This window comes from Pongo pygmaeus, chromosome 7 (genome assembly GCF_028885625.2).
Source record: "Pongo pygmaeus isolate AG05252 chromosome 7, NHGRI_mPonPyg2-v2.0_pri, whole genome shotgun sequence".
NCBI classification, from domain to species: Eukaryota; Metazoa; Chordata; class Mammalia; order Primates; family Hominidae; genus Pongo; species Pongo pygmaeus.
The window spans coordinates 9,742,879-9,769,445 of NC_072380.2; the positions used below are offsets into that span (position 1 = coordinate 9,742,879).

The following is a 26,567-nucleotide window of genomic DNA, read 5'->3' on the forward strand; positions in this document are numbered from 1 at the left end:
AGCTGGTAACAGGAAGAGAAGCAGCACGGTGGGTGGATTTTTCACCTGGAGAGTCTTTACCTTTCAAGAAATGTCTATTATCGTTTGGCCCATGTCTAAGATAAATAATGTTTCACTGTCAGACATAGTCAATAACCACCAAAATATTTTACTAATTTAGAATCCTAGAAGGTTAAGGCTCAAAAAGACCTCAGGGATGGTCCAGTTCAACCCTTTTGATGTTCAAATGGGACTCTGATGCTCAGAGGAGAAGTGCCTGGGTCGAGATCACCCAGGTGGTTGGCTCTGCCCAGGCTGCCACAGTGGCTGCTCCAGGTGTCCGGGAGGCAAGGGAATGCACAGAGGATGCAAGCTCAAGCCAAATGTGCAGGTTTATTTTAGGACGTCAAGCTGCCGCCCCAGGCTCTTGCCCTTGCCCCTGCTGGGAGACTCAGAGCCGCCTCCTCCTCCTCAGTCAGAATGACTCAGATGCCCGCGTCAGACATTCTCCCCTCCCTGCCAGCCTGGGTGACGTCTCTCCGAAACTGTCTGCTCCCTAAGCCACAGCTTACAGGCAAGATGAAGCAGTGTCGCACAGCCCTGTCGCCTCACTCATCCTGCCCTCAGGTCTTGTTTCTGCCTCTTCACAGCACCACCCCAATGAAGCTTCCACATGCACCTCTGCAGACCCAACTCGCACTATGCAGTGGGAGCGAGCCTTTGTGATGAGGTGACAATGGCCCACTTATCCCTCAGTGTGGGGGGATGGGAGTGTGGGTTCTGGGGACCACTGTGCAGACACCTGTAGCTCAGGTGGGCCTCTTGAGTGTTCCCCCAGCCTGTTGCAGGTGGGGAGTATAAGATCTGGTTTTTGAGGACTTGGATGCACGTCCTGGGTGAGCTGCTTGAGCCTCAGCTGCCTCATCTAGAAAATGGCCACAATGATTGTAATGCCTCAAAGAACAGTGTATGAGAATGTGATTTGTAAACTCTAAAGTGCTGTCAACGTGCTTTGGAGGAAAAGCTTTCCTCAGGACTGGCCTCATGAGCTCGTCAAGCAGACCGTGGGATTGGGGCTGTCTTGATTGATTGCTAACTTTGAGTCAGCCATCTCTATTGGATAACTTTGGGTGCCGTCTCTATTGGATAAATGTGAAAACCAAGGCTCAGAGTGGTTAAGCCACGTCCACAAAGGTGCAGAGCCTGCCAGGAGGCAGAACCACAACTAGAATGGAGCAGCTTTATCATTGTACAGTCCAGGACTTGGTGGCTTATGTCCAAAATCAAGAACAGACTAAATGTTTCACCAGGGACAGAAACGTCAGTGTATTCCTGAAGATGCAATAGAAATGGTGGGAGGCAGAAAAATTGAGCAGACAGAAATGAAGGCTAAAAATAGTCTGTTTCGAACAGGCAGAGACCAGATCAGTTTGACAGGAGAGAGGGGGTGAGAAGGTTGTCCAGGACTCTGGGATGTGCCTGCCTTGGGCAGAGGCAAGGCACAGGGAGGGCTGTCTTAGAGATAAGAAGGGCTGCTGATTGCTAAAGAACCCATGGGTGCAATTCCCTGGAAGGAAAACTGAAGCAACAGAAAACGCCAAAGTCAGGGTGCATTTGGGGGACGCCAAAGAAGGTGGGACTTCGAGATGGCAGGGACTTCAGAGAATACAGAGCCCCCTCTTCCCCAACCCCTTTGCCATTTTATGGCTGGCTAAACTGAAGCTTGAAGAGTGACTTACCCAGGAACCCAGGTACTGTGGGCACACATCCATTCCTTAGCCCTGCCACATTGCCATGTTTATGGGGCACCTACGATGTGCTCAGTTGCTAGGGAAAAATGTCACTGCCTGTTTGAGGACAGCTGCTGTGTAGTAGGAAGGCAGGAGCCAGCCCTGGGCTCAGCGGAGGATATCCCACCTCCCAGGCTGAGTTATCAGGAAAGGCTCCACGGAAGAGACAGGACTTTAGCCGGGCTTGGAGGGAAAGATGGAGTTCACGTGGAATGCGAGGAAGGAGTAAGTTGTTCACAAGCCAAGAAATAATACAAACGTTCTCGAGGCTGTCTCCCAAAGCAGGGATTTCCCAGGATAAAAAAAAACTTATTAAGTAAAAATGCAAATAGAGTGAAAGAAAAAAAAATAAGTAGATGAGACTGCAGTTGGTGTGGCTGATATGACGCTCATCATGGCCACAGAACCTAAATGCCTGGGAAACGTTGCATCCAAGGATAAAGTAATGTCCTCAGTGCAGGCAGACAGCTGGGTCATATGATGAAGCCACTGAATGGTGGAGCTGGCCAAGGATTTTGAAGATTACATGATAGAACCCCTGGAGAGTTTTTCTAAAGAATAAGGGAACTGACAAGACCCATAAGACAACTTCCTCTCATAGTTCATAGTTATGAAGTGACTGTCTTGTAACTGTGGTTAGAAAAAATTCAGCTCTATAATCTTGTGTTTCCTTCTTTGCCATGGGTGCTGGGGAGCTCAGAGCTAAAGTCTGTACTCAATTGTGTTCGTTACCATGAGTCTAGCCTTTTAAAAGAAAGTTATAATCAGTCTTCCTTCCACACACATATCCCATTTAGCATGTCCTGTCTTTATTTTTACAATAATGATTTTTTAAATTTTATGCTTTATGTGTCATATCCTTTTAGCAAATAGGCAGGATGTAAAGAAATATTTTTAAAGTAGTTCAAAGACTTTCTACAAGAGTAACAAAGAGTACAGACATGTACAGTATGCTTTCTAGTTTTAACCATTGAGGTCTTTGTCACTTCTTCTGTTTTCCTTTTTGCTTGTCTTTAACACTATTTGCACTTAGCTCAGGGTTCAATTTTGTGCCCAGTGACAATAAGTATCCTTAACCTGGGATACATAGATTCATGGACCTTGCCATTTCCTACAGTGGCTCACATTCTTTCACATTACAAATTATTTTTATTATTTGTGTGCCTTCTGTTGTGAACGATCACAATTCTTTTTGGAAGTGGAAGAATTATAAATGCCTGGAGGGAAAAGAGAATGAAAGAATAGAGTATGCAAGTATTTGAAATGTCTAAGGAAACTTGACAGAAGTTGATTTATATTTGACAGATGGCAGAAAGTGAAAAGTTTAATGAGGGAAAAGCTGAGAACAAGTCAGTGACAATTCTTGCGGTATGCTTTTGACTAAGCACTTTATTTCTTTCTATAAATTATTCTGCTTCCTTTCTTTTAAGATGTTGGGGGCTTTCTTCCCTCTTGGCATGATAACAGATTAGGAACTATGTGATCAGATGATGGCCCATGACCACGAGGGGTAGAAGAGTCAGGATGAAACAGCAAGTTAAACAGTTTTAGTTTGTTATTCACAAGGCTCTAATTAACTAAGGCAGAGATGGACAGGAATGGAAAGGAAAGCTTTAGCCTCTCTTTCCTAGCTGAAAGATTAATGGGGAGGGAGTGTGTCTCAGAAAATAAGTGGGGTTGTGGTTGGAGCACTGGGAAGGGAGGAAATGCATGAAAGATGAAGGAAACCATTTATTCGAAAAGAAACAGGAAATGGGGCAGAGCAGAGTGAGACTGGTGGACGCAGGAAAGCAACACGGGGAAGTGAGGCATAAAAGAGAACCCAAACGCCGTAGAAAGGTAAGGATTGATGGATGTGGATATAGAAGAGAACTTCAGAAGGTTGTATGAAATAGAGGTGGAACAAGGCACTCAATAAGCTTTTTGTCAGACCCGATGGCAAGTTCAGAAGATTAAGGGAAATTATTAGCTTGAGGAAAAAGTTCAAAGAGAAAGAGATGCATTCTGGGGCCATCAGTTAAATCCCAGTGTCGAGTAGCCACTATGGGGAGACTTGATGAACAGCAAATGGAGAGTACCTGTGGCCAGGTGCAAGTTGCAGGTGGGAAAGAGAATGGGGGGATTCCAAAAAATTTTACTGAGCCAAGCATATCAGGAATTCTCAGAACTCCTCATCTCCGTGGATGTTCCTGGCATCGGCCTCTCCCCATATATTAAAATTTAACCCTTACCGGTACCTGCCCTACCCAAGCCAGGCTTGCCAGCCATGTTATGCATATAAGTGTTTCTGCTGGACCAATGCTGGGTGCTGTAATAATAGATCGATGCCATAACATAATCTCAGTAGCATAATAGGACTTCTTTTTTTTTTTTTTTGTGACAGGGCCTTGCTCTGTCACCTGGGGAGCTGGGGAGGAATAATGCAGAGGTGAGACGGTGAGATCGTAGCTCAGTGCAGCCTCCAACTCCTGGATGCAAGCAATCCTCTCACCTCAGCCTCCCAAGTAGCTAGGACTACAGTTTCACACCACCACACCTGGCTAATTTTGTTTTGTGGGATTTTTTTTTTAACTTTCCTTTTTGTTCTTTCTTTGCATTTTTTTAAATTTGATTTATTTTTCTTTATTAGTTCTGTCCCTCTGAAGACCAGATAATCTTATTTTATGTTTATTTATTTATTTAGGTAGAGATGGGGTCTCACTTATGTTGTCCAGGCTGGTTTTGAACTTCTGGCCTCAAGTGATCTTCCTGCTTTGGTCTCCTATGGCACTAGGATTACAGCCATGAGCCACTGCACCCAGCCTTAATAGGATTTAAGTTTATTCCTTGTCCATATAGGAGTCCAAATGCCAATTTGTGGCTGGCATTCCATGTGAGGATTCAAGAATCCAGGCTCCTCCATCCTCCATCTCCAGGGTCTCTGGAGTCCTTCACTTCTAGCCAATGCATGAGGAAAGAGAATAGAGAATTACCTGTGGGAGAATTTCAGTATGAGGTCTGGAAGGGACACCCACTTCCACTCACTTCCCATTGGCTAGAACTCAGGCGCACGGCCACGCTGATTGCCAAGGAGGCTGGGAGGTGGGGCTGGCTCTGTGCCCAGGGAAAAGAGAGAACAGTTTCCCTAAGTACGTAGCTGTTTATGTCAAAGTATTTAAAAAAGAGTTTGTTCCATAAAATAGATGAAACTCCAACTAAAAACCAGATCACATGAAAGAGTAATTATGTTCACTATTGTGGGATTCTTTGCTTTTAAAAGATCTAGATAAATTGTTTTAACTAGACGCTCTCCCTCGCTAGTGCATTTAATCAGCCAATCAGCCCCCATTTTGCCTGGGTCTTTGCTGGACCAGGCACGTAGAGGAGAGATGGTGTTAATGAAATACCTCCTGGCCTCATGGAGCTGGATGTATTGGTGTGTGTGCATTTGATTTATAAGATCTTACTAGGGGGTAAGGACAGTTGGGGCTAAATGAAGGAACATACAAATAAAGGCATCAACCTAGGAAGAGATCTGATTCCATTTATAAATATTCGGCTTACAGATCATATGTCACAGTTGGCCCCCTGGGTCTTTTGAGAAGCCTGCAGCTCCTCCCCACCCTCTGGCCTTGGCTCCCAGGCCTCCTGGCACGTGATAGTTTGTGTTGCTCTCCATGGTCCACTTCCCCCAGTGCCTGGGCACGGACTAGCCCGGGGCAGGATGGGCCGATGTGTGCAGCTTCTCCTCTTGTCCTGTCATACTTCCGGAGAGGATATTATTTGCTGTCTGCTGTCAGGTCTGGTTTCTCCGAGCATCCTGGTTTTCCCGTCCTGTCTGTCCCATGGAATGCGGTGCTTTCAGATCATTTTCCCCTGGATGTATGAGCCAGTCACTGTCCTGGTTTCACCCTGTTAGAATTCTTGCCTTCTTTTTGGAGGGAGGAGCAGGGCCAGCCGAGGGACACAGGCAGGGAAGCTAAGAGCAGCAGCAGCTGATGCTGGCCGCGTCCTTGCCTGACCCAAGCACACAGACTCATTTTAACAGCTTCCAGTGATGTCCTCGCACCATCACCGATGGCTGCCCTCCTGCCTCTTCTTCTGCCCAGCCCCCTTCCTTCTTCTCCTTCTTTGGGCCAAGTAGGTTTAATGGGCTGGCCTCGCCCTGGGCTTCTGCTCCTGGAAGAGGGGAATGGATGTTTAATTCTCTTTCCTCTGTACTTCCACAGCCCCCGGGACATACCCTCCCACCAGGCCAGGGCAGTCTTTCAGGGCATGTTGAATGAATGAATGAATTAACGGATGTGCATGAGGGAGACTCACCCAGACAGGCCTGTGCTTCTGCCAAATGGGATTGTCAGATGGTGGCTCCTTGTCACAGTGTCTGTTCCCATTTTTACTGGTTGAGAAATTTTTTTTTTTTTTTTTTTTTTTTTTGAGACAGGGTCTCACTCCGTCACCCTGACTGGCATGCAGTGGTATGATCACAACTCACTGCATCCTCAGCGTCCCCAGGTTCAGGTGATCCTCCCACCTCAGCCTCCACAGTAGCTGGGACTACAGGTGCACACCATCACGCCTGGCTAATTTTTGTATCTTTTCGTAGAGATGGGGTTTTGCCATGTTGCCCAGGCTGGTCTCAAACTCCTGGGGCTCAAGAAATCCTCTCACCTGGGCCTCCTAACGTGCCAAGATTACAGGTGTGAGCCACCACGCCCAGCTGATTCAGAATTTTGAAAACAGCACTCTCCAAGTGGACATCTATTCTGCTTTAGCCCCAGCAAGGAACCTTTGCCATTCATGGTGCTGTGTCCCAGCTGTTTCATCCAGAGCTGGCAGATGGGCCATCTCCAACCCTCATCCCTAGGTGGATGTTGCCTTCAGAATACAGGCTTTAGACCTGGCTCCAAACCCTGCCTTGGAGATCTTGGGCAAGTTGTTTCTCCTTGTTGAGCCATTATCTGTAAAATGGGGATAAGAATATTTACCCTTCATCAGGGTTTGTATCAGGATTAAAAGAGGTATTTCCCGTATGGCACACATGCTGTCACTGGAATTATTTTGTCTCTCCTCATCTGCGAGACTTGTTCTCTGCTGCATCCACAGAGCCCAGTGCAGGGCAGGATGTAATAAGTATTTATTGGATGAATTGCCAGAGAAACACCAAACTCAGCACTTGGCGCATAGTAGGCAGGCATTGAATAGCGGTGATTCCTGTCCACTTTCTCTTCCCTGTCTTCCCCTTCTAGATTGCGAGCTCCTTTGTGTGCGGGAAGTGTAACCTCCTCTTTGTCAGAACTTTGTAACCTCTTAGTCCCTTGTATGCAGGAGAAAAACCCAAACAGACCAATAATCATGTAGAAACGAGTCCCTGGGCATCCGAGGATCAGGTCAGAGTCTCCCACAACTGTCCCTCTGGGAGTACAGGGAGCACCCCTAGTTCCTGGCAGGTGGCACCATCAAGGCACTGCGCGGCTGTGGAGGAGGCAGGGGCTCTAGGTTTAGCATGGTCTAGGGAAGGTCTGCAGTGCAGACTGGAGGCGGGGAGGCCTGGAGAGGTGGAGGCATGGAGGCAGGGAGGCGGGAGGAGGGGAAAGCCCTGCTGCTGGCTGTCTCCTCCCCACACTAGCTGTCTCACCAAAGTCTGGCTATTAGTTACTGTCCAGATGTCACTTCCCTTTACCTGCTAGCACCCCTAAGCCCAGAACTTGGGGTTCTCTTTATCTCCGCCTGCCACCCTCCCCAAGCTCTGATCCAACCCTGAGCTTGTGGCTGCTGTGGGGAGTGGCGGTAAAAATGGTAACACCACAAGTGCACTTAAATCAGAATGCTTTTAAAAAATGGAATTATTATTCCCTGGAATGAATTTTAAACCAGACCTTATTGCCTGTATCTGGCCACTGTCAAAAAGGGGAATCCCCTGAGTTGGGCGAGCTATTGGACTTAGAGATTTTGTGAAATGCCTAACACCCATCCTGTCACCTTCAGGGACACTGCAGGAGCGTTGTTTTTTAGGTGCCACCCTGCGCGCCACCTCCCTTCATCCTGAACACTCCTGGATCCTGGAAATGCTCTTGTCCCCGTGGACCGCGCTCCAGCGGGGACGCGCAGAGGGTTAGAGGGGGTGAGAGGGCGCCGCGGGGCGGGGTCCGGGGGGCGCGGGCCGGGGAGCCGGGGAACAGAGCCACGCCTGTCCCGCCCCGCGTCCCCCGCGCCTGTCCCGCCCCGCGCCCCCCGCGCCCCCAGCGCCCCGCTCCTCCTCCACTGGCACCGCCGCGCGCCTGGAAGAGGAGCCGAGCTCTTGTCGCTCGCCGGGCCGGGTTGTAAACAAACACTGGAGCGGCGCCGCCCGCGCAGCAGATGGCTCCGCAGCTGCCTGTCGGGCGGGGCCTCCCTCTCGGCGCCGGCGAGGGGACGCGGAGCTGCGCGGTGCCCTCGGCCGGGGACTCCCTTCGGGCGCCAGCCCGGCTCCGGTTCGCTGGGGGCTGGAGAGGGAAAACGCGAGCCAGAGCCTCCGGGGCGCTCATTCCGTTTACTGCCGTCATTCGTTCCATCATTCATTCGCTCAACAAAGATTTCTGAGGCGCCAGGACCGCGCTGGGCCCGGCCTACACGACGCTGGCCCGCGCGGTGGGTCGCAGCTTGGGGAGCGCAGGGGCAGAGCGCCCAAACCGCGGGAGCCCTCGAAACCCTGGCCGCCACGCCGTGGATCCAGGCTCTGGGATGCTGGGCCTGAAAAGCTCTTGGTCTGGATAGGAGGGCTTGGGCTTGGATTCAGGCACAGCTGGGTGAGAGCCTGGTCCTGCCCCGCTTACTGGCCCAAGGGCTTGGGACGCTACTTCAGCTCTCTGAGCTTCAGTTTCCTCTTCTGTAAAGCGGGGATAATTCCACCCCCCTGGCCGCGAAGTTGTACAGATTAAGAACAATGTGCATTTGTGTTTTCTTCCGTACACCTTCGCGTTTTCTAAATATGCCACAGTGACTATACATTCCCTTCTTTTTAAAAAAATTTTACTTTAAGTTCTGGGATATATGTGCAGAACATGCAGGTTTGTTACACAGGTATACATGTGCCGCGGTGGTTTGCTGCACCTATCAACCCACCATCTAGGTTTCAAGCCCCGCATGCATTAGGTATTTGTCCTAATGCTCTACCTCGCCTTGCCCCCCAGCCCACAACAGGCTCCGGTGTGTGATGTTCCCCTCCCGGTGTCCATGTGTTCTCATTGTTCAGCTCCCACTTATGAGTGAGAACAGGCAGTGTTTGGTTTTCTGTTCCTGTGTTAGTTTGCTGAGAATGATGGCTTCCGGCTTCACCCATGTCCCTGCAAAGAACATGAACTCATCCTTTTTTATGGCTGCATAGTATTCCATGGTATATATGTGCCACATTTTCTTTATCCAGTCTATCACTGATGGGCATTTGGGTTGGTTCATTTACATAGCAAATAGCCTTTGCTATTGTAAATAGTGCTGCAATAAACATACGTGTGCATGTGTCTTTATAGTAGAATGATCTATAATCCTTTGGGTACATACCCAGTAATGGGATTGCTGGGTCAAATGGTATTTCTGGTACTAGATCCTTGAGGAATCGCCACACTGTCTTCCACAATTACATTCCTTTCAAAATGAGAAAAAATGTTGCAGGAGATTCACTCTCCCTCCCTACTTAAAAATTCACCCATTCCGACTTAAAGATACCGCCCCCTCCCACATGGGTCACGCTGGGTGCTGGCAGAACACAACTCAAATGGGGGAGACACAGTCCGATATTTAGTCCTCGAATATTCTAGAATAGTTCCTGGGAATAAAATAAGTCGGGGATGAAGGCGGTCATTTAGAGTTAAAGGCAACACATGTGCCACAGACATATGACAAGACACAGACACAATGATTTTCAAGCTATTTTCTTTCTCTTCCTTCATTTAACAAGCACTCATTACATCTTCAATGTTTGTAAGATGCGGCAGGTGCTCAGCACTGTGATTCATGTCTGTGCATTGTGTCCTCAGGAACTCTTCATTTAGTAGTAGGAGGTAGGTGTGAATGTAATAAAAGGTTAAAAAAAAAAGCCCAAGGCCCCACTGAAGGGGTCAGGAAGAGCACTGTGGAGGAGGTGAGCTTTGACAGGTGGGCATTGAAGGTGAGGACAGGAACAGACGGTGATGTCAGACCAAGCTTGGACACAGTCGCCAATGGAGCCTGGGTCCTTCCTTCATTCCAGCTAACGCAGGGACTCCTGCTGAACAAAAACTACACCTGCCCAGCCTCTGTGACCTCGGGAATTCATGGGACTTCCTCACATGTGTGAAACGAGGGCAGAGCACTTACCTCAGGGTGTTGTCGTGAGGATGAGCCAAGATGATGCATGTGATGAGGGCAGAACACTGGAACCACTGGACAAATGTCACTTCTCGTCCATTTGTTCATTCATTCATTCGAAAGGTGGTTTTTGAGCCTTTCCTTTGTGCCAGGCCCTGTTTGTTTCAGAGCAGTGAACAAAACAGACAAAAAGCCCTCTCATACAAGCTCACATTCTAGCAGGGGAGGGAGACAGAGAATACCAGAAATAAATAAGGTATCTAGTGAGTTAGACAGTGACAAGTGTGACAAAGACAAATAAAGCAGGCAGTGTGGAGTAGGGGGGCTCCTTATAGAGTAATCGATGTTATTCCTTGTTCTTTAGTTTGGGTGACAAATAAGATCCATGAAGAGAGGGAGAGAAATAGGAAAATGTTTTGTGCTTAGATTGGGTCTAGGGGTGTCAAGAATGGCTTTTGAGTAAGGATGTGATTTGGGCTGTGCTTCAAGATGGTGACATGGCTGCAGGTTGTACGCAGATTGGAGGGAGTGCAGCCAGGCAGGAGGGAGCACCCTGGCAGTGAGAAAGGGCACAGTGGGCTCCAGGCAGCCAAGGACAAGGCATCAGACCCGGGCTGGTGGGCACCAACTTGGGAGTAGAATCCACCTTGCCTGCAGGTTTCTTAGCCTGGACTGGGGGAAGTGAGACTAGAGGCCTGAAAGGGGCAAAGAGAGTTGCATCCTCCCAGCTGATCCCCTGGCTGGAGCCTGAGAAGACGGGAGGGGCTGGAAGGCAGATGCACCCAAGACTGCAAGACATGGAAAAGGGTTCATGGCTCCCTCTCCCATTGAAGAAAAGGTGGTGGGGTCGCAAAGAGTACGAGCACCCTTCAGACTTCACGTAAATCAATGGCGACATTAATTGCTGCACTTGTGTGGCTGCCTCCATAGACCACTCAGGTTCCAGAACACAGTGGCCCCAGTGACCTGCCCTTCCCCAGTTCCAGGGAAGCTGGGGTCAGACAGCCAGAGGTGCCTTTATGGGGATGGTGCTCTTCCAGGAGTTGCGTTTGGGGTAGCTGAACATCTCCAAACCAAGTGCCAAGAGCCTGCTGTGTGCACAGAAATGTCTGCCCACCCTTTCGACACTTTCCGGGTGAACACAGGGGATGTTTACCCAGGAGTCCTCAGAAGAGCCTGTGCGCTGCCGGCATTCGGGAGCAACTGGGGAACCCACGTTTAGCAATGTGGAGAAGGGAAGGAGATGGGAAAGGAAGGCACTTGTGGGAAATGTAAATTACAGCAATGTAAATAAAGAGCTTCCCAGTAAACGCATAAATAAAAAGCAGGCAGCAATCCCCTGGGAATAGTAATCAGGCTCAGCTTGCTTCTACCTCCCAGAGTCTGAGGAGCACGGCAGGACGCCTCCAGAAGGCTCTCTTCTAGCGCTCCTAGAGGAGGAAGCTCCCCAGCCCCAGCAGCACTGGGTCCAGGAGGAGTTGGGACGTCATCCACGGCCTCATATGGGGCATCCAGCAGGGGGCGCCGGTGAGAAGTGGGGTGGGAGAGGAATCCTGAGTCGGGACCCAAGGGCTGCACAGGCCCGGAAGCAGGGGGAGGGGGCCTTCAGACAGGCTTCCTGTTGTTGCTACTTGAGGTTAGTTTGCCTGGAATACAAAGTGTATGGAGCGGGGGTATGAAGGAAATCAGGTTTTACGAGGAGGTTGTGTGACCAGAACTGTGATCCAGGGTCCCCAGGCCAGGGCTTCTTGCCCACACCCCACTCCATGGCTTTCCTTCCTGCACAGTGGACTTCAGGGCCCGCTGTGCTGCCTCTACCAGGGGAGGTCACCATAAAGCTCTGCAGGTCATTCTGGAAAGTCCCATGTGTGCTGTGCAAGCAAAGCCCTAGGTGAATCCAAGAGGCCCCTGTCCATGCAGTCGCCTCCAGCTCCAAACCTGTTATTTGTCAGACAGAGCTGTCCAGGGACGTGGATTGGGGGGCAGCGGCCAGACTCCCCAGAGGGGCTGCTGTGCTGTGAGGTGGGGCGGGTAGAACCCAATGCCTCTCCCTGCAGGGCTGAGGGAGGCCTGCGGCTCTCCTAGACCCAGGAGCGTCCTCAAAGACACCCCTTGACCTGCCTCTAGGCAGGCTCCCCTGAGCCCTCAAGGCCCCGACCTTGGGCTCTGGCCTTGGCCTGCTTACTCCAGTTTTAGCAAGAATCCTGCTGGGTCAGGATTTTAGTGAAAATCCCCCACCCTCGATATCTGATCAGATGCCTCCTCCCCCACCCTAGGGATCTTATTGCCTTGGCCTGCCTGCAGCAAGAGCCCCCCAGCCTCCACGTTTCCTCTTAGTGATATCCCTCCATCCACCCCACGCTGCTTCTGGGCTGTGAATCTCTACTTGTCTTTGTTGTCGTCAGAGTTGAGCCCAATCTCTCTTACTTCCTGGAAAACCCCAGGGTAGTAGTCCCTATACCTGGGTGGCAGTCCCTCTGAATAAAGTCAGCCTTACCATTTTAATAAGTGTCAGGAATAATTTTTTCTTTAATACCTTCTCCCACAAACATCCAAGCAAAGCCTCTGGGTGTGGCCATCTGCTTGTCTACAGCCCCCTCTGGCTGTGTTTTGACATTCCCCTTCTACAGAGAAGAGAGGATTGGCCCCAGCCCAGGCCTCCACTAGCCCACAGGGCCTTTGCATGAATTAGGAAAGGGCCTCTTCCTTGGGTGGCTCACCTTAGTGTGACCTGGACACCTGTATGAGGTGGGCTGGCCCTCCTCCTCCCGGGAGCTCCCAGGGCCCCAGTGAGCACTACCCTGGCAGCCCCCACCCTCGGACCCTCACACACACCAGTGATATCACACCCCGTCCACCCACACTTCCTTGCTCCTTCCCACCCACCACCAAGGATAGGCAACTGTTCTGGGTTGTTCCCTCAATGGGGGCAGGAATTGGGTTTCCTAAAGGGCTGGCAGGAAGAAGTGACTGCAGGTCCCTCCCAGAGCATGGCTGGGATAGGGCCCCATGAGGCAGGCATGCGTGTGTGCTTATAACATTGCCAGGTGGATTTATGTAGCTCTTCACTGCTACTGCAGGACTCTGTACCCACCCATGCACTCTCAGATAAGTTGATCTACAATGTAAACGGCACGCCTCCCCAGGACATTGCATATTTGGGCAGTGTGCAACTTGAACAACGGTACATGGGCGGATTTCTTGTCCAGGGCACATAGTCTGTGAGTCAGGCTTCAGGCCTTGCAGCTTCTAGTGGTCATCAGAGGAGGGTTAGTAGTTAGGACAAATTTACTGTGTGCTCTCTCCTTCCTCCTCTGGTCCTGCTCAGCACTTGCTGCCCAGACGTGGCTTGCTTTGAAACAATGGCCATGTCCAGAAGAGGGAGGGGGATATGGCTCCCCTTGCATGCAATTCTCTCAAACCTCTAACTTCATTTAACAACCCGCAATGACACCTGCCAGCAACCATGACAGTGCATGCTTGGAACTTTCACCCTTTGATTCCCCACCCAGCATTCCTACCATATTTTATTTCGCACAAAACAGTGTTATCACATAATGTTAGAGGAAATATAAAGAAGGAAAACATCCACTCCAGTTCTGTCTTTGTAGCACATTGGTTCAGCAGTTCTTTGCATTTTCCCATGTTCCCTCCAGAAAGCATGTTTGTGCATGGCTGAAAACTCCATATACACATGTTAAAATCATTAAATTCTAGAGTGCGGAAAGACCTAGGTAATATCTCCCCCTCTCTTCCCTGCTTAGGTGGCATGGGGGGATGTTTGCTGGAGAGAAGGAATGGCAAAAAGTGAAGTCGTGTGGACTGGGGATGTTTTTATTTTTATCCACAAGACAGCAGAAGTGAATCTTGGTCCCTGTGGGAATTCTCAGGAACAGAGGGCTAGAAACAGATTTGATCAATGAAAGCTGGTTCCGGAGAGAACAAGCCATTGATAAATTCCAGCACTGCCAGTCAATCAGAGCTCATCTGTTTCTGGGAGCCTGAGTCAGGAAGGGGGTGCAGGAGGGGCAGCACCTGCTGGAAGCCAGTGACCAAGACCTGCAGGAACGCTGCCCACCCTCCTGCCATGAATCATTCATTATCTCCTCTGTCTGGGAATGGGGAAGAGATGCAGCTCCCTGGGAGCCAGCTTTCTTTCTAATTAGCACCAGGAGGACCTGGGATTGATCTCTGCTGTGGTTGATGGGTTTACCCTGGTGGCAGGGGAGTCAGGCCACTCATGGGAGAGGGTTAAGCGTGTTGGGCCGGAGACCTTGGGGTTGCTTAATGCAGAGACTTTAGAGACGTTGGAAATAAAATAAGCCTTTTGCCCCTAGCCCTTGCCGTCTGTGTTTTTTAAGTAGCAAGATGCCTGAGGCCTGGATGAGAAAGTGATTCCTCCACGATGGCACATGGCAGCCTAGTAGCGGATCCCAGGCTGCTGTTGCTGTGCAGTGTCTGCAGGGGCTCAGAAGGAAGCCTGCGGTCCCTTGGGAGGCATTGGCTCCACCCTAGGTGCACAGTGTGGCTCGTGGGGGGGTCAGCTGGGCTTCAGCCCCTCCCGCCTAGGCTGGGCCCTGTGCAGTGCCCTCTGGCACCCCTGACTGAGCCCCTCAGCACTGTGACCAAACACCCCAGACGCGCAGCACAGGCTGGGGCTTCAGCGATGCAGGTGCCCGACAGCCCAGAAGCCTTTCTGCAGGTGGCCAGGAAGCCTAGGAGAGTTTAGCCCCTGCTAGGGGTGCGGGAGTGAGAGGAGGGCGGGCAGCAGAGGAATCCTGATGAGCCCTCCAGAGGTCCCCAAGTTTTCCCGGAGTGTGCTGCTCTGGGCTCACTCCCGGTGGGCAAGGCCATTCCAACCAGAAACAGGGGTCGGGGCGGGGGTGGGGAAGAGAGGAGAGGACACCAGCTTTAACTCAAGGTGCGGGCAATGGGGAGAGAAAACCAGTGGGAGAGAGAACTGGGCTCTGGGCTCCCCCACAGGCCAGACAGCCAGAGTCTCAGGTCCAGGAATGGGGCTGAAGGAGATGCCCCCACCCTCAGCACACCCATCCCTTCATCAACTCACCCATTCAACAGAGCCTTACCTCGCGTCATCTGCATGCCAGATGCCAGCCAGTGTCAGTCCTGGAGACTCCACAGGGAACTGGACACAGAAATTTCCTATCTTCGAGTTTGCATTTTCATGGGGAAGGCCATAAACAAACGAAAGAGACATTTTCATTTCAGATGACAAGTGCTCTGGGAAACAAGAGCTGGGGGACAGATAGTGCCTTATGGGATGGGGGTGTTGTTTTAGATTCGGGAGTCAAGAGAGGCCACTCTGAGCTGCTATCCTTGAGAGACCTTGGTAGTGGGAAGGAGCACATCAGATCCAAGAAGCCTTCCAGGCAGGAGACCGCAAGCGCAGCTCGCCAGGGGTGGGAACCTGCTTGGAGAGTGGAAGGAGCAGCAGGGAAGCCAGTTTGGTTGGAGCAGAGTGGGTGAGGGGTCTGGGGAAGGGGACAGAGAGGCAGGCGGTGGAAAGAACATTGGATTGTATGCTGAAGTATAAGACTAAGCTGTTGAAGGGAGGGAACTTAGAGGACAAATCAACAGGTGCAGCAAACGACCATGGCACACGCGTACCCGTGCAACACACCACCGTGGCAGACACATACCCATGCAACACACCACCGTGGCACATGCGTACCCGTGCAACACACCACCGTGGCACACGTACACCTATGTAACACACCACCGTGGCACACACATACCCGTGCAACACACCACCGTGGCACACGCCTACCCGTGCAACACACCACCGTGGCACACGCATACCTGTGCAACACACCACCGTGGCACATGTATACCTATGTAACAAACCTGCACGTTCTGCACATGTATCCCGTTTGTTTGTTTGTTTTTAGAAGAAACAAAGAAAAAAAGGCTAAGCTATTGGAGGGCTTTCAGCACTGGAGGGCTGCAGTCTTATTTCAACCTCAAATCCTTCATTCTGGCTGCTGTGTAGGGTGGAGGCAGTGGGGAAAAGCTGCTCGTGAATTGAGACAGGTAGTAGCAGCCAAGGAGATGAGAAGGGAGAAGTTGGGGGGTGCAGACATACGTTCTGCAGGTGGGGCAAGAAGGATCAGGCATGGGGCGTGAGGAAAAGAGGAGCCAAAGATTTGCCTTATTTTTTTGGCTTGAGCAACCAGATAATGTGATGGTGTCCTTTACTCCGCTGGGGAAGCCCGAAGGAAGAACAGGCATGGAGGGGAAAACTTAGGAGTTCAATTTTGAATTTGGAAAGTTGGAGGTGCCTGCAAAACACCCTTGGGGAAGTGTAGGGCTTGGAGATGTCAGTTTGGGAGTCATGTGTCTAGATAATGTTAAAAGCCATGGTTGGGAGGAGAGGACCGAGGGGGAGACTGAAGAGACAGGCAGCTGCAGAGGTCTGAGCTTGCCACACCTGGAGGACAGGAGATGGGGGAGCCAGCAGGGTGATCGGGGGACAGTGAGCTAGAAGCAAACCAGGAAGAAGAAGTGTCTGGAACCCAAGGGAAGAAAAGAGTCCAGCACAGGGGGGGTGATCCACTGAATTAAATGCTACAACAAGGCCAAGGGAGAGGGCTGCTGAGAGCTGGACATCAGACTTGGGAGGACTAAGGGCTTTGGTGACTTTTTGGCAAGAGTGAGAGACTGGCAGGGGCTGCTGGTGAATACTGGTAGTTTCTTTGAGACGTTCTGCTCCAAGGAGAAACAGAGAATTAAGGGCCATAGCTGGAGGAGATGGGAGGTCAGAGGATGTTTTCATTTTTGAAATATCTGGGCTGTTATTCTGAGGATGACGGTGACCAGCAGAGAGAATAGTGGGTGGTGCAAGGAGGAGTGGGGAGCAGCATTGGGGAATGGGGGATAGGTGTTGAGGAATGGGGCCAGTGGTTCTAGGGACATGGTCATCCGTCTGTGGGGACATGAGGGAAGAACAGGCAGGGGGTATGTGAGCAAGTGGCTGGTGGATGTGGTGGTAGAAAAGGGAAGCCATTCTCTACCAAACAGCTCTTCTCTTTGAAAGAAAAATATCCACAAGCGTTCTTTTCCTCCCCAGGAGCTTCTTTTCTCTTTCTTCATAGCTTTTCTGGGATATCAAGTCAGGTTCCCTTTTTTTTTTTTTTTTTTTTAATAAAATGAAAGCTCTTTCTCTCTTCTGTTTCCCTCTTTTTTCTCCCTTTTCTGTCCCTTGGATTTGGCTGGGGACCTAAAAATGTTTCCGTCAACAAACTTGTCTTTTTCTCATTGTTCTTCGTAGAGTTGTAGACTGTCGGAGCTGGAAGGGATCTCCGAGACCATCATCCAGGCCCACCCCCTTATTTTACACTGATGAGGAGATCGTGGCTTGGAGGGACGAAGTGACTCGCCCCAACCAGGACTTAATGTGGACGCCACGATTGCTGAGATCAGCCGCGATCTCAACGATAGCTGATGTTGGCCATATTTTTGAATCCTGTCACAGTTACATCGCCCTTCCCTGTATCTGGCACGCTTCGCTGAATCTGCCTGTCTCATAGAGTACATGGTAGACGTGTGCTAGCCACAAAAGCACCAGCCCTGGGAGTAGGAGGGGAATCCATTCCTGATATTCCCTTGTAAATGTTTCTGTTTTGCAAGTGAAAACCCCGAGGACCGGAGCGTGTTGCTCAAGGCCAGGGAGCAGCTCCTAGTGGAAATGCGAGATCTCTGTGGTTGCAGCAATAGGATTTCCTCACGAGGGGCCCAGGAAAGGCAATGGACGCTATATTTTGCAATGGTAAATTGAGGCACAGAAGGGGGAAATGTCCTTCTAGCCTCTCTGTAGCAGACACAGGCTTTCTCTCCTGGCCGTGTGTATGTGCTGTTTGCCCCTCGGTGACTCTTGAAGGCCTTTTAAAGCTAAGTAGGAAAAGACTAGAAAAATTCTGCCCAATGGATTTGGTTAACTTTTTTTTCTTCTTCTTTCTCACCCATCGAGAGAATGTTTTTGGTTTTTATCAACCAGGTGTTTCCAGTGTTAACACTGGCGCCTCTCCTGCCAGCCCATGGGGAGGTGGGCACCTCAGCCGGCCTTGGCAGCCCTCCTTGCAGGATGGGTCTCGCTGCCAAGCCTGCTCCAGGGCCTTGATCCATTTCCGTCTCTCTGGCTCCCCAGTAAAGAATCCCTCGTGGTGGTGTCGGTAGGGTCTTCAGGTCTTAGTAGGTCTTCACGTACAGCCGCCCCTGGAGGAGGCTAATTCCCGCAGCCCCCTGCAGAGAGGCACAGGGAGCAGCCAGTCCCGGGTCAGGGGCTGTGTTCCATCAGGCATCCACCTGTTCTCAAACAGACTCAAATAAAGTCCCAGCCTGGAAGGGCTCTGAACCCTCCTGCCGGGTCATGTCCTGAGAAAAGGGGGAACAGATAGAGGTTTTGGCTACTCTCCAAACAAGAATTAAAAGAGGCAGCAGAGATGCCAAGAGCAGGTTTCATTAAGCCAGTGGGTGCCTTCCAGCCATTAGAACCCCAGGTGTCTTTTCCAAGAATAAGCTGCTCTGCAATGCAAAGGCAAACAGAGCATCCATTCCAGTGGGCTCCTGAGCAACCCAGAACCCAGAGCCCTTTCCTCCCCAGAAAAGCTTCTTGCCACCAAGGCCAGCCACTTCAGCAGGGTGACCTCTGGAATACCGGCTAGGGCATAGTCACGGGATCTTGTCCCGACTCGTCTTCAGCAGACATCCTGTTGATCTCATTGTTAAGAGCCTGCAGCCACCTCGGCCACTGTGCACCTGGGCAGCCAGCCAAGCCTGCTTCATTCACAGACAGGCGGGGCTGGCTGGAGTGAGTGGGCAGGACAGTGCCATGGGGCAGGGGTAAGGAGGGGGAGGCCAGCGAGAGGACAGAGCAGAGTCTGTATGCCTGGCCCGGAACCACACAGAGCTGGGGCAGCACCAGGCATCAGCCAACGGGAGGTCTAGGGCTTCATGGGACAGGGGGTAGCACAAACGCTGCAGTCCAGAGGCCTGCAGAATCCAGAGTCACCCAGGAAGGGGACTCAGCCTCTAGGGCTCCCTTCATTTGTAGAGACCCCTGGGCTAGCTCTTCTCCAACCTCACTGCTCATCCGAATCCTCAGGGGGCTTTAAAAATACAGATCTCCAGGTTTCGCTGAGACAGACACGTAGGAGTTGGTCCCAGGAACCTGTATTTTTAACACATGCTCAGGTGTCCTTGCTGTCTGGCATTGCTATACATATTAAGAGACCCCAATATGGGTTTCTGCAAGTCTGAAACCATTTCATCAAAGGAGCACAGGGACTCTGGTGGGCGGGGCGGGGAGAGAAGGCAAGGCCTCCAGAAAGCAGTAGTTTCCCTCCCCGTGCAGAGAAGACCTAAACTTCCTTCCTGAGTCATCTGCCCTAAACAGCCTGATGTTTCAGAACTGCAGGCAAAGAATGTTGAGAAACAAGCGCTGAATTCCACTTGCTAATGGTGTGAGGTGACCTGCCAGTGAGATACGGAAGTTCAGCCCCATAGTGTCTAGGCGCTAGGCTTCCCCAGGGCTGAGTGTTACCAGCTCAACAGGTGGCTTTCTGGCTGCTGCAATGACTGAGCGTGGGGGGTGTGTGATCGAGGGATACAGAGAGTCCCCTTGTCATCACTCTGGGCTGCCAAAGAGGTGGAGCTATTCAGGGTTGCAGTCAGGAGAACACAGGCGCTGGAGTCTGACATGTCTGTGTTTGAGAATTTTCTTGGCAAAGCAGGTAACTCCTCTAAGTTTAGCGTCCCCATCTGTAAAACTGGGACTTTCAACACCAATCAGAAGGTTGTAAAGATTAACTGAAAGAAGTGTCATCCACTGAGCCCGTTCCTGGGATCATGTAGTGAGATTCAGTAATCGCATGTTCACTGTTGTTAAGGCCAACTTTTTGTGGTAAAATACATATATTAAATTTACCATTTTAGCTGTTTGTAAACATATCGTTCGGTGGCATTAAGTACACTCACACTGTTGTGCAACCATCACCACTATCCATCTCCAGAACTCTTGCATCTTCCATGCTCGCTTTTCCCAGCCCCTGGCAACCCTCATTCTACTTTCCGTCTCTGTGAATCTGGCTCCTCTAGGGACCTCACAGATGTGGAATCATGTGGAATTGTCTTTTTGTGACTGGTTTCTTTTTCATGGAAAATGGGCCAATGACGTATTTGAAATGTAGTTCTATATTTGCATTAAAGCAAAAAATGTACACAGTAGTGGAATCACCATCCTACTCCTGAAACCCATGAAAGCCATGTGGTGTCCATGATGAAAAATCGGAAAATAAAATATTCTTAACATATCTTTTGTGTTACAACCGGTTTGATGAACTCTGCTTCCCCTCCCAGCTTTACTGAGGTATAGTTGACAAAGAGAAACTATGTATTAATGGTGTATTGTGTGATGTTTTGATGCACTGTGTATACATTGTGAAATGATTACTGCAAGTAAGCTAATTAATGTAGCTTCCCCTTGCATAGTTATTTTTTTCTTGCTGTGAGAATATTTAAGATCTATTCTCTTAGTAAATTTCAAGTAGACAATATGTTATTAACTGTAGTCACCATGCTATGCGTTAGAGCTCCAGAACTCTTTCATCCTGCCGAATTGAAACTTTGTACCCTTTGACCAACACCCGCCCCCCATTTCCCTTCTCCCCAGCCCCTGGCACTCACTGTCCTCCTCTCTGCTTCTATGAGTTTGAGTAGTTTAGATTCCACACATAAGCGAGATCATGCAGTATTTGTCTTTCTGTGCCTGGTTTATTTCACTTAGCATAATGTCCTCCAGGTTCATCCATGTTGTTGCAAATCACAGGATTTAAATATCTTTTAAGGATGAATAAGACTCTATTAAACATTTATCTGTGTATCTATATCTTTATCTGTCTCAGATTTTCTTTTGTCTATTCATCCATGGATGGCCACTTAAGTTGATTCCTTATCTTGGCTATTGTTAATAAACAGCTGGCTTATTTCACTTAGCACAACATCTTCAAGGTTTATCGTGTTGTAGCATGTGTCAGAATTTCCTTATTTTTTATAACTGAAAAATATTCTGCTCTATGTAATAACCACATTTTCTCTATCCATTCATCCACCGGTGAACACTTGAGTTACTTTTACCTTTTGGCTACTGTGAATAATGTTGCTAGGAACATTATAATGTTCATATAAAGGGTACAAATACCTCTTTGGGTCCCTGCTTTCTTCTTTTCTTTTCCTCTCTTTCCTTTTCTTTTTCTTCTTTTGAGACAGAGTCCCACTGTGTTGCCCAGGCTGGGGTGCAGTGGTACAACCTCGGCTCATTGCAACCTCTGTCTCCCAGATTCAGGTGATTCTCCTGCCTCAGCTTCCTGAGTAGCTGGGATTACAGGCACGTGCCACCATGCCCAGCTAATTTTTGTATTTTTAGTAGAGACGGGGGGTTCACCATATTGATCAGGCTGGTCTCAAACTCCTGGCCCCAAGCAATCTGCCCACCTCGACCTCCCAAAGTGCTGGGATTACAGGTGTGAGCCACCGTGACCAGCCTGAATCCCTGCTTTAAATTCTTTTGGGTATATACCCGGAAGTGGGATTGGATTATATGGTAATTCTCTGTTTAACTTTTTTGAGGGACTGCATACTGTTTTCTACAGCAGCTGCACCATTTTACGTTCTCTCAACAACAGCGCACAAGGGTTCCAGTTTCTCTGCATCCTTGACAACACTTGAGATTTTCTGTTATTTTGATAACAGCCATCCTACTATGGCTGTGGCTATTGTTTCTTTTCTTTTTCTTCTTTTTTTTTTTTTTTAACTTACAAGTGTTGAGACACGGTAAACGTTTACTTTCTTCCATTTTCCTTGTGGTAACCCCCAAGTCACACCAGTGCACTGCCTCTGTGGTGGAGACTGTGGAAATTCAATAAGGAAGGGAGCAGGAAAAAGATAGGAACAGGAGAAAGACCTGATGTGCTTGGTGTTGTGGAGTTTTCATGATGATGGCTAGACTCAAGCATCTTCTCTGAGCTGTCCACAACACTAAGCACTACACACACATTATTTAATTTAACCCTTCCGACAATTCTAGGAAGTCAGTAGTAGTATTATCTCTGTTTTATAGAAGAGGAAATGGAACATTAAAAGAGAAAATAGTTTTATAACTAGTCACCCAGACCCTAAGAAGTAGGAGCCAGGATGGTGATAGCTGCTCATCCTCCCCTTTGGCATTATTGGGACAATCAAAATCAGATTGATATATTTAATATATTTAAGAGTGATTTGAGGCCATGCACAGTGGCTCACACCTATAATCCCAGCACTCTGGGAGGCCGAGGTGGGTAGGTCACTTGAGGTTAGGAGTTTGAGATTAGCCTGGTCAACATGGTGAAACCCTGTCTCCACCAAAAAATACAAAAATTAGCCAGGTCTGGTGGCGTGCACCTGTGGTCTCCAGCTACTCAGGAGGCTGAGGCAGGAGAATCACTTGAACCCACAGGCAGAGGTTGTAATGAGCGGAGATCATGCCACTGCACTCTGGCCTGGGCAACAGAGTGACACTTCCTCTAAAAAAAAAAAAGAATGATCTGAGGGTGGAAATGGTAACACAAAGAGCAAATAAGGGAATGTTACAAGTAAGCAAAGATCACTGGAGTTGAGCTTAGAAAGATAATGTTGTCTTTCAGCCTGCTACCTGTCTTCTCTAAGCCTTCATTTTCTCATCTGTAAAATGAGAAAATTGGCTGGGTGCAGTGGCTCACGCCTGTAATCCCAGCACTTTGGGAGGCCAAGTTGGGTGGATCACAAGGTCAGGAGTTCAAGACCAGCCTACTCAACATGGTGAAACCCCGTCTCTACTAAAAATACAAAAAATTAGCCCAGAGTGGTGGCATGCACCTGTAATCCCAGCTACTTGGGAGGCTGAGGCAGGAGAATCACTTGAACCCGGGAGGCAGAGGTTGCAGTGAGCCGAGATCGTGCTATTGCACTCCAGCCTGGGCGGCAGAGCAAGAAAAAAAAATGAGAAAATCATCACCCTGCCTGCTTATAAGACAGGGTTTTTGGGAGGATGATCTGAGGGAACATTTGTAGATGTGTTTGCCATAAAGTACACTTCAGGCTACGCTCACCTTGGCGATGGAAGGGGCCACAGGTGTGTCAGCTGAAAAATCACACAATTGATGAATTTAGAAAGGAGAGCTTTATTTCTTAAGAAGGAGATCGCAAACTGCAGGCGGGAAATGCAACCACTGGTTGAAAACCAAAAGCAAGCACCACTTTTTTGCTGAAGGGGTTGGCTGAGAATACATATTCAACAGGTTCTGGGAGGAGCTATGAATATTCATGAAGGGAGAATGCATGCACGCATAGTAAGCAAACATGCACATTATGTTCAATGTTCATTTTAGGGTGGAGACTTAACATTTAAATGCATTACAGTTATGTCCTGTATATTAAAAGGTGAGGCAAGGACATGAAGGCACTCAGTGCTCAGCCTCTGTAAACCAGCCAAAACCAGTCCATGGTCAGTGGTCTTATCAGGAGAAAGTTACTGAAATCAGTCTCTTGTCCATTCAAAGCTGTAGTTATGGCTGGTGGAACAGGGGTTTGGTTAGTCACTGTCTGGTGGAGCTGCAAGTGTTTTAGTATTGCTTATCTTGAGGCCGGTGTTGTTTAGCTGCTGGAGAAAAAGAAAAGCCTTGTGGCAGTTAGAGCTTAGTTGATTCTTTAAGTGTAGGGGTGCCTGACTTCACCATTGTCTGCACGGCCTTAGGTCCTGTTTATAATTGGGTATCTTATCACCACAGAGTCTGTTCTGTCAGTCTTATGATCTCTACTTTAGCATTAATGCTGGTCAGTTGTGTCTACTGTTTAAATGGAAAAGGGAGTATGTATAATGAGATGCAACCGACCTCCTGTCCTGTCATGGGCGGGAACTTAGTTTTTAAGGTTTCTCTGGGGTTCCCTTGGCCAAGAGGTGGGTGGGTCCATTCAGTGGTTTCGGAGGCTTAGGATTTTATTTTTAGTTCTCAGGTGGGAACACTCATTCATTCAGTAGAGACTTCCTGGACTGACTCTGCCCAGGAGAAGTGCAAGACCCAGTGCCTGCCCTCCAGGGGCTCTGCAGCTGCTGGGGCAGAGACTGAGGCACAGGGGACCTAAAACAAACTCCTCAAGGCCAAACGTGAAGGAGGGACTTCCAGAGAGTCCTGGTTAGGTAAAGGAGGAAGAGATCAGGGTCGGCTCCCTGAAGGAGCAGGAAGAGGAGGCTGGGTGGCCCAGGAGGAGATGGACTATTTCCTAGACTTGCAGGCATCCAGCCACTTAGGTCCAAGCATGTGAGCTGAGTTCCTGCTGTAGGGGAGACTCGCTCCCAACACCCCACCTTGCATCCTCGCCGATGCTCGAGTACTCATGCTAAGAGTGCTCATCTTTTTTTTTCCCTCCTCTTCAGTAAAGACGCAATGGGCATATATTATTTATGATAATTAAGTTAATATTTTATATTGTATAGGTTTAAATATTTTATCCTCCCGTAATGCATGGAGTTTCTAGGGAGCCCTGCGTGCTCTGAGTACTCCATGGAGGCCTCCAACCAGGACCCCTCTGGGTGGGCCCCAGCCCCCCAGGGCTGGCAAGAGCACTACAGCAGGACAAACCTGGGCACCACCACTGCCCTGGGCTGGTGGGGCTGGCCAATCTCAAGTCTCCTGCACCCTGCCTCACTGAGTTCCAGAGGCCTGGCAGGAAGAGGAGTGCAGGGAAGCCTCTTCTGGGCCTAAGTGCTAGGGAGGCCCAGGGAGCTGCCTCCCCCATTTCTGCCAAGGAGGGGCCATGGAAGGGCCCACTGCTGGGATCCAAGTGTTAGTCCAGGTGGCACATCTCAGATCTGGGAAAATCCGAAATCCAAATGCTCCAAAATCCGAAACTTTTTGAGCACCCACATGATGCTCAAAGGATATGTTTATTGGAACATTTCAGATTTCAGATTTGGGATTTTTGGATTTGGGATATTGTACTAATCCATTTTCATATTGCCGTGAAGAAATACCCAAGACTGGGTAATTTATAAAGAAAAAGAGGTTTAATGGACTCACAGTTCCACCTGGCTGGGAAGCTTCACAATCATGGCAGAAGGCAAAGAAGAAGCAAAGTCATGTCTTACATGGCGGCAGACAAGAGAGTGTGTGCAGGGGAACTGCCCTTTATAAAACCAGCAGATCTCATGAGAACTCAATCACTATCTCAAGAACAGCACAGGAAAAATCTGCCCCCATGGTTCAGTTACCTCCCACCAGTTCCCTCCCACGACATGTGAGGATTATGGGAGCTACAATTCAAGATGAGATTTGGGTGGGGACACAGTCAAACTGTATCAGATACTCAGCCAGTATAATGCAAATATTTCAAAATAAAAAAAAAATAGCAATCCCAAACACTTCTGGTCCCAAGCATTTTGGATAAGGGAGACTCAACCTGTGATAAACTGCCACAGTCCTGCTGTGATGTGAAGAATGAAGAAGGCAGAACAGTATGTTTAGAATGCCTCCTATTGGTAAAAACCGGGAAAATCAGACAGGTGCATGTGTACTTGCTTATTTAATCATAAAGGACCACTGCAAAATTACAGTATGGTGTTTACCTTTGGGAGGCCAAGTGGGGTGGGAAGAGGACTTTATACACACACTTATATATATACAGTACAATGAGTGTGGGTGTGTATACATGTGTGTGGTTTACATTTGCATTTGTGTGTGTTGTGTTTATATATGTATGTGTGTGTGTATATGTGTTGGTGCAGAGAGAAAACTTCCTGAACTATATCAATGTATTAGACCATTTTTAATGTCTTATTCCACCAGTAGTGTAAGGTCCCAGGATCTTCCCTATCCTGGCCTGGGCCAGATGGCAGAGGGGTTTCTTTCAAGCCTCTTTGAGTCCCCAGTGCCCTGGGCACCTCTCCTCTTCTCCCTCCAGTCCCATCTAAGATGACCCACACCCCCACTACCCATGTACCAGCAGTTGTTAACTTTTTTGGCTCCTCCCTTTGCATCTGCATCATCGACATCATTCCCAAAACCTGTTGATTTTTTTAAATTTTTTTTTGAGACGAAGTCTTGCTCTGTCACCAAGGCTGGAGAGCAGTGGCAAGATCTCGACTCACTGCAACCCCTGCCTCCCATGTTCAAGCAATTCTCCTGCCTCAGCCTCCCGAGTAGCTGGGATTACAGGCACGCGCCACCACGCCCAGCTAGTTTTTGTATTTTTAGTAGAGATGGGGTTTCACCATGTTGGCCAGACTGATCTCAAACTCCTGACCTTGTGATCCATCCACCTTGGTCTCCCAAAGTGCTGGGATTACAGGCATGAGCCACTGCGCCAGGCCTGATGTCATGCTCTTTGCACAATGTTTTGTTCTGCTTGTTTTCCCTTAATGCTCTGTTAAAAGCATCCTCCAAGTTTTTATAAACTCCTCATGAATAA

At 49.3% G+C, this 26,567-nt stretch overlaps 1 protein-coding gene and 1 long non-coding RNA gene across 2 annotated transcripts in view; both read left to right on the forward strand.

Moving 5' to 3' along the window:
* Nucleotides 1-26,567, forward strand: part of XKR6 (XK related 6) — a 304,315-nt gene that overhangs the window by 137,144 nt on the left and 140,604 nt on the right. The window lies entirely within an intron of this gene.
* On the forward strand, nucleotides 555-4,998 carry LOC129042286 (uncharacterized). The gene is made up of 2 exons (XR_008504098.2): nucleotides 555-792; nucleotides 4,608-4,998. It is a non-coding gene; the product is annotated as an uncharacterized LOC129042286 (long non-coding RNA).